This window comes from Daphnia pulicaria, unplaced genomic scaffold, assembly GCF_021234035.1.
Source record: "Daphnia pulicaria isolate SC F1-1A unplaced genomic scaffold, SC_F0-13Bv2 h1tg000227l, whole genome shotgun sequence".
Lineage (NCBI taxonomy): Eukaryota > Metazoa > Arthropoda > Branchiopoda > Diplostraca > Daphniidae > Daphnia > Daphnia pulicaria.
The window spans coordinates 10,001-17,500 of NW_025804901.1; the positions used below are offsets into that span (position 1 = coordinate 10,001).

A 7,500-nucleotide genomic window follows, 5' to 3' on the forward strand; every position below is an offset into this window, starting at 1 on the left:
ACTGGGCGCTCAGATTCAAATCAATTGCCGCGGCCTCAATCAAGGAAAAAGGCCGGGCTTCTCACCCATTGAAAGTTTGAGAATAGGTTGAGGTCGTTTCGACCCCAAGGCCTCTAATCATTCGCTTTACCGGATGAAACTCCGTTTGTTCTCTTTGCGAGCACCAGCTATCCTGAGGGAAACTTCGGGGGGAACCAGCTACTAGATGGTTCGATTAGTCTTTCGCCCCTATACCCAACTCCGACGATCGATTTGCACGTCAGAATCGCTGCGGACCTCCACCAGGGTTTCCCCTGGCTTCGTCCTGGCCAGGCATAGGTCACCATCTTTCGGGTCCCAACGTGTGCGCTCTGGGTTCGTCCGGCCGACTCGACCAAACCCTTTTAAGGGGGAAAGATCTCGCGAGCATTCGGACGCCCTGGGGTTGCGCCCGCTCTGTTCGAGACGGGATCACCCCTCGCGGATGCACCCTCATCGGGGCCGCTTCACTTTCATTGCGCCTCGCGAGTTTAGTTTGATAATTTCTCGACGACTTGCGCACATGTTAGACTCCTTGGTCCGTGTTTCAAGACGGGTCGGGTGGGACCCGACTTCTACTCTCCGCTCTGGGCCTCCACAGGTTGAGCACCGCAACTTTTTCTCTTTTACAAAAAAAAGCTACGACACCTCCCGGGAGGAGACAGGTCACGACCGGGCAGTACTGTTGGGAAACGCCGCGCTCGTCATCGCGGCACCCGCGAAGGTAACCACGAAACTCGCTAACGGACGCCCCGTGTAACAGACACCCAGTCGGTCGCGGAGTCCTACTAGGCCCCCCACTTGCGGACCTTGGCGTGGCTATTGCGATCGCAGAACGACTTATGCAAGAGAGCCGCCAATTCAGGCAGTCTCCATGCAGCGTTAAGGGCATACAACCAAGTGCCGGGAGCGGGGACTTGTTCGACCTTCGAGGGCCCACCCGTTTAACCCCCTGAACGGTTTCACGCACTCTTGAACTCTCTCTTCAAAGTTCTTTTCAACTTTCCCTCGCGGTACTTGTTCGCTATCGGTCTCGTGGCGATATTTAGCCTTAGAAGGAGTTTACCTCCCGCTTAGGGCTGCACGCTCAAGCAACCCGACTCTTGGGAAGGGATCCGATGCACGGTCTCGGCTCGTCTTATCTACGGGCCTGACACCCTCTGTGGGTTGCTCGCCCCGTTCATGGAGACTTGGACGATAGATACCGGACAGACGCGCACGATCCTCCCGAACACCACATTCCTCGGCACCCGCTCAACCGGGCGCGAGGTTCGGTGCTGGGCTCATCCCTGTTCGCTCGCCGCTACTAAGGGAATCCTTGTTAGTTTCTTTTCCTCCGCTTACTGATATGCTTAAGTTCAGCGGGTAGTCTCATCTAAACTGAGGTCAGAATGAATTGTTTGTTTTCAAAAGGAGACAACACTTTATCTAGCTCGGCAGACTTTGGCGTTTTAAAGCCGGGAAAGATTGAATAATTGCCGGTTCAAATTTTTTTTTTTCGAAATAAAGCGAGTCTCTCGTTATTCGCAAAAATTAATTTACGAAAAGTGACAGGGCGTCCTGCGGCTTTTTGTATTGAAACAACGCGTCGTGCGCGAACCAAGCTTGCATAACGAGCGGTTAGAGTGAGTGATAATTCGCGGTGGTCGACACTTCGACACGCCCGGCGCACACACACAACTAAACTCGCGTTGAAGCGGTATATCGCGCACACGCAGCCGACACCTTGTTCGAGAAGATGTGTTTATTTCTAAAATTTTTTTTTGAGTTGGCTCAAAAATTTCCCATCTGTTTTGCCATCGAAAAAGGTTTCTTTTGAATAGAGAGGAAAAAAACAAAACAGGGCGAACCTTCTTTTATTTTTCCCCCTTTTTTGTATTTGAGGCATCGCGGACACTTAAGTCGCGCGGCACCCAGACGTTAGAGATTCGGGAGCTTTTATGCGGTCAGGCCGGGTGAAAAATAAATCTCGCCGCGACCCAACATGCAAAACCAAGACTGAAAAAATCTCTGTTCGTTCATCATTCGACCGACCCTCAGTCAGATGTGGCCCGAGCGAGAAGCTGGGCCGCCATTTACGTTCAAGATTTCGATGCTCCATGTGTTCTGCAGTTCGCATGGATTAGCGCACTTTGCTGCGCTCTTCATCGATCCACGAGCCTAGTGATCCACCGTTCAGGGTCGTATATAAAACGACATATTCGTTTTCTTCTCTCTCTTTTTCTCCAACCCGCCCAAGCAAATGAATGCGAGGGCGGAGAAAGAAAGCCAGAAAGAAAATGTTCCGATAAACACTCGTACTAGAATTTGGGTTTAGTGTGTTATTGTGATTTTGAATTCTTCCTACTTCATCGAGAGGGCGAAGGGCAAGCTTAAAAAACATTCGGTTTTCAACGGCATAGTGTCGGGCTTTGGAGTGTTAGTCTATACGACGCACACGCACGCAACCACGAGTATCTACGCCCGAAAAGAACGTCCAGAGTAAAGTCTCACACTTTCGTCCCCCACCGAGAATCAAAAAATCCCGAAGACGAAGAGAGAAACAAAAAAAAAACAATTTCGATTGGGCGTATCCGCTTTAAACCACCGCGCATCAGAGCGCCTGATACCCGTTCAAAATCTTGATGTTTTTTTTTTTTTTTTCCGACTCTCCATCCACCGAGTTTTTATTTTTCAAAGTGTTTGATTTAGGGACTAAGACTTTATAAAATCTCCTTTATTGTTCCTTCGGTACTCGCGGCCCAGGCGGGCTATCGTATTCTTCACTCTACTAACGTCAACACTGTGAGCGCCGCTAAAGGTCGAATGAATCTATAGAGACATTCACCATCGAAGCAGGAAGAATTTGCTCACGGCCATAGACCAAATCGAAAGACTTTGTGTTTTTTTTTGAGCCGAGAGGAAAGAAAAATCAATTTGAAAAGGCGAATCCGCTTTAAACCACCGCGCATCAGAGCGCCTGATACCCGTTCAAAATAAATGATTTTCTTCCGTCAACCCACACATAGTTCATACGATGTCTTACGCCGAAAGACTTTTGATGGGGTTTTTTTTGTTTTGCAACTTTTAGTTGTTTCGTGCTCAACCAAAGCCATATGCGCAAAACATTTGTCTTGTTCGTTTATGATCCTTCCGCAGGTTCACCTACGGAAACCTTGTTACGACTTTTACTTCCTCTAAAGGATCAAGTTCGACCATCTTTCAGTCTCGCCGTTGGTAGGCACCGCACGGGCAGAGATTGCTCCCCACTCGACGGCACCCCGACAAGCCCGTCCGAAGGCCTCACTAAATCATTCAATCGGTAGTAGCGACGGGCGGTGTGTACAAAGGGCAGGGACGTAATCGACGCGGGCTAGTGACCCGCGCCTACTAGGGATTCCTGGTTCATGGGGATCATTGCAGTCCCCAATCCCAACCACGAAGGAGGTTCAGCGGTTACCCGGTCCTTTCGGACAGGGAGAGTGAAACACGCTGATTCCTTCAGTGTAGCGCGCGTGCGGCCCAGGACATCTAAGGGCATCACAGACCTGTTATTGCTCACTGTCACGCGGCTGGACGCCGCTTGTCCCTCTAAGAAGACTGCGTGACGGACGCGAGAGCAGAAGGTATCGCCGGGGATGACGACGACCGAATAACAATAGAGCCAGCCCCCGCGAGACATTCCCGACAAAGCCCCGCCATACCTCATCCGCCAGGCAACCAACCCGTGAAGGCCGTACACCCGACGAACAAAGCACAACGAAACCAAGCCGAGAGATTGCCTCACTAAAGGAACCAGTCCCACCGAGACCCGAATCGCCGCCACCTGATCCCGACGCCTCCGTACTCCCTTCGGTTTCAATTGATAAAACCCGTCACCTATTTAGCAGGCTAGAGTCTCGTTCGTTATCGGAATTAACCAGACAAATCGCTCCACCAACTAAGAACGGCCATGCACCACCACCCACCGAATCAAGAAAGAGCTCTCAATCTGTCAATCCTTCCAGTGTCCGGGCCTGGTGAGGTTTCCCGTGTTGAGTCAAATTAAGCCGCAGGCTCCACTCCTGGTGGTGCCCTTCCGTCAATTCCTTTAAGTTTCAGCTTTGCAACCATACTTCCCCCGGAACCCAAAGACTTTGGTTTCCCGGAAGCTGCCCGTCGAGTCATTGGAGTAACTCCGACGGATTGCTGGTTGGCATCGTTTATGGTTAGAACTAGGGCGGTATCTGATCGCCTTCGAACCTCTAACTTTCGTTCTTGATCAAGGAAAACATTCTTGGCAAATGCCTTCGCTGTTGTTCGTCTTGCGGCGGTCCAAGAATTTCACCTCTGTCGCCGCAGTACGAATGCCCCCGTCCGTCTCTATTGACCATTACCTCGGGTCCAAAAGTAAAAGACCAGCAAAATCGGACCGAGGTCCTATTCCATCATTCCATGCTGCGATATTCAGGCGTTGGGATACACCTGCTTTGAGCACTCTAATTTGTTCAAAGTAAACGTTGCCGGCCGCCCGAGACACCCGGTGAAGGGCACCCCGAACGATTGACTGGGTGGAGCGAATCGAGTCAACTACGACCAAAATTTAAAAAAGAACCCGAAAGAACTTTCCAACTCTGGCCGCAGATACAACAACGACGCACCGACCACCACTCCGGCGATGTTGTCCGACCGTGAAGAGAGTCGGGCTTTGACACCCGGGCTCCCAGAGCGTGAAACGCAACACCCTTGATTCAGAGCGGCGCCGCCCGGCCGAAGACAGACATCCGACTACGAGCTTTTTAACCGCAACAACTTTAATATACGCTATTGGAGCTGGAGTTACCGCGGCTGCTGGCACCAGACTTGCCCTCCAATGGTTCCTCGTTAAAGGATTTAAAGTGTACTCATTCCAATCACGGGGCCTCGGAAGAGTCCCGTATCGTTATTTTTCGTCACTACCTCCCCGTGCCGGGAGTGGGTAATTTGCGCGCCTGCTGCCTTCCTTGGATGTGGTAGCCGTTTCTCAGGCTCCCTCTCCGGAATCGAACCCCGATTCCCCGTTACCCGTTGCAACCATGGTAGGCGCGTAACCTACCATCGACAGTTGATAAGGCAGACATTTGAAAGATACGTCGCCGGCGCGAAGGCCGTGCGATCGGCGTGAAGTTATCCAGAGTCACCAAAATTGGTACGGTGCGCGAGCCCGAAAGCCCGGCCCCGACTGGTTTTGATCTAATAAAAGCACCTCTTCTGCGAGCCCGAAAGCCCGCAGTCGAGGCTCGAGTGCATGTATTAGCTCTAGAATTACCACAGTTATCCAAGTAGGATGGAGTGGATCTAAGGAACCATAACTGATTTATTGAGCCATTCGCGGTTTCGCCGTCTAGCGGCTTGTACTTAGACATGCATGGCTTAATCTTTGAGACAAGCATATGCTACTGGCAGGATCAACCAGGTATTTCGTGTATGTTTGTTTGATATGCATCCGGCGAGTTGCGGGTTTTTATTTCGCCCACGCATCACCAAACACACACCAAATCAACACGTTTTTCGTTTTTTTTCTTTTTCTTCGGAAACTAAAATTTTTGATCGCAACGCCTGGCGTGTCACAGCGAGTCCCAGTGAAGAGAAACACCGATCCGATCCGTTTGTTGGATTTTTTTCATTTCAATTTCCAAAGTCAAAGACCATTCAACGGTCTATGAGCCCAAAGTGAATCGGATTCATTCGACCGGTCTTGATATATTCATCAACTTTTTTTCCCGTATTACGGTTTTCGACGGTCATATGTGGCGTGCTGTATGCTCATAAGTCAAGCCTGCTTTACTAAGCTGACAAGCATACATCTTTTAAATTTTTGTGGGCTCAGAGTTTTATTTTTATTTTTCCACCGCCGAGGCACACTCTCGCATCACCCCGCACGACACACACACACACACACACCTCACCGCTCAACGGTCACACGAGGCAGAATTTTCCGCAAAGACTTTCGAAGAGAAAGAGAAAACTCGGAACAACCGCGGTCAGAGGCCAGCATAGAGGCATCGTATAGAAAGTCATGGGCGGAAAAAAACAAATCATTTCAAGTCGAGACAAGCAACCAGACTACCCCTATAAAAGTGCGCAATTCTTTAAGAGTTCACCGAAGAATGACCGAGATCAAGTATGCACGAAACGAACATATTCCAAGGGCAGCTGAATAAGCGATTCTGCGCCGAAGCGCGAGAAAAGCAAGCGGTACACCGATGGGGATCGTTTTTTTATCGTGTTAGATTCGTTGTTGTCAAGCAAGGATTCTCAAAATGTTTTTTGCATTGCACCCAAGTTTCGTACTGATTACTTGTCGCAGACCGGTGACTGTCAAAAAAAATTTTTTTACGTTTTTTCTTGAGAGGTCACTGCCTACACACAACTCCGGGCGGGCCGTACACTCACAGCCGTTTGAATTCTCCCTTCGTGTGTCATGGCCATAACTGAGCGTACATCTTACCGGGCGCCGAGTTGATCTGGCTTGTTCGATGAACGTTCGGGATACGTACAATCGATATAGCTCCAACCGTAACTCGTTTGTAATTACGCCGGCCATACTCAGCGGGCGCTCAGCTCAGCTCTCGATATCTTCCGTCGAAGGGAAGTTCGTAGTAAAAGAGAGTCAGAGTCGACGCCACATTTTGCGGTCCTCGCATCTCATCCGATTTTTGAATTTTATAGATTTGCCATCACTTCCACCCAATTCTCTCGTATATTTCAATCTCTTGACTTTGTCCGACCGGGCCGTCTTCGCCCCCCTTCAACTCCGTCCATCTCCACTTCTGTGTTCCACACAACGAGCTTCCGTCAAACGGCAAAATGTGAAATATGCGCACGCCGCACGAAATAATTTGAAAGCGTTCTGTTTGGTGGCTTTTTTATTTTTTATCTCTCGGCTCACACACACACACACACATTTCCGCCTGAACGGTAATTTTTTTTGATACGGTGTCAAAAAGTGAAAAGACGCGCACCATTTTCTTTTCTCTTCCGTATCGTCGCTGACGGTAAACGCTGATGGTTATGATGCCGTAAGTTTGGAAGAAAGAATCTTTCCCGTCTTGTCTTGTTACGGTAAAATAACAAAGAACAAGCGTCCGATTTCTCTCACAGACGGCCACAGACAAACCACACGTGCCGAAGAAACGAAACGTCCGAAACCAAAAAAATGTTTGACGCGCGCACCTCTTCTGAACTTTTCGACCAAGAGTCGTTGGATCGAGTGACGAGCTTCTCAGCTGTCGCACCAATCGGTGAAGCGGGCGTTTGAATTCCCGTCCACATCGCGGTTCGGATATATTTTTACATATACCGACCATCGGAAATTTCGAAAACGGTTTTACCGAAGGAATGATATTTCACACACCGACAGCTCATCGAGTTCGTCTCCGTTCAACGGTTTTTTTTTTTAAGACTTTTTGATCGCATGGGGCTAAACTGGTTAGAGCAAAGCCGCGATCCAAGCAGTGAAAAAAAAACAAAGACAGTGCAAGC

General features: G+C 49.6%; 3 non-coding genes across 3 annotated transcripts in view; all 3 read right to left on the reverse strand.

The window, feature by feature from the left end:
- The window catches only part of LOC124319957, a 4,576-nt gene extending 3,169 nt beyond the window's left edge, over nucleotides 1-1,407 (reverse strand). The window contains exon 1 of the ribosomal RNA XR_006913649.1: nucleotides 1-1,407. This exon is cut by the window's left edge and continues 3,169 nt beyond it. This is a non-coding gene — a ribosomal RNA (large subunit ribosomal RNA).
- A 641-nt stretch (nucleotides 1,408-2,048) lies between these two features.
- Nucleotides 2,049-2,201, reverse strand: LOC124319955. The gene has a single exon (XR_006913647.1). It is a non-coding gene; the product is annotated as a 5.8S ribosomal RNA (ribosomal RNA).
- A 938-nt stretch (nucleotides 2,202-3,139) lies between these two features.
- Nucleotides 3,140-5,434, reverse strand: LOC124319959. Its single transcript, XR_006913652.1, has one exon. It is a non-coding gene; the product is annotated as a small subunit ribosomal RNA (ribosomal RNA).
- Nucleotides 5,435-7,500: the final 2,066 nt, after the last annotated feature.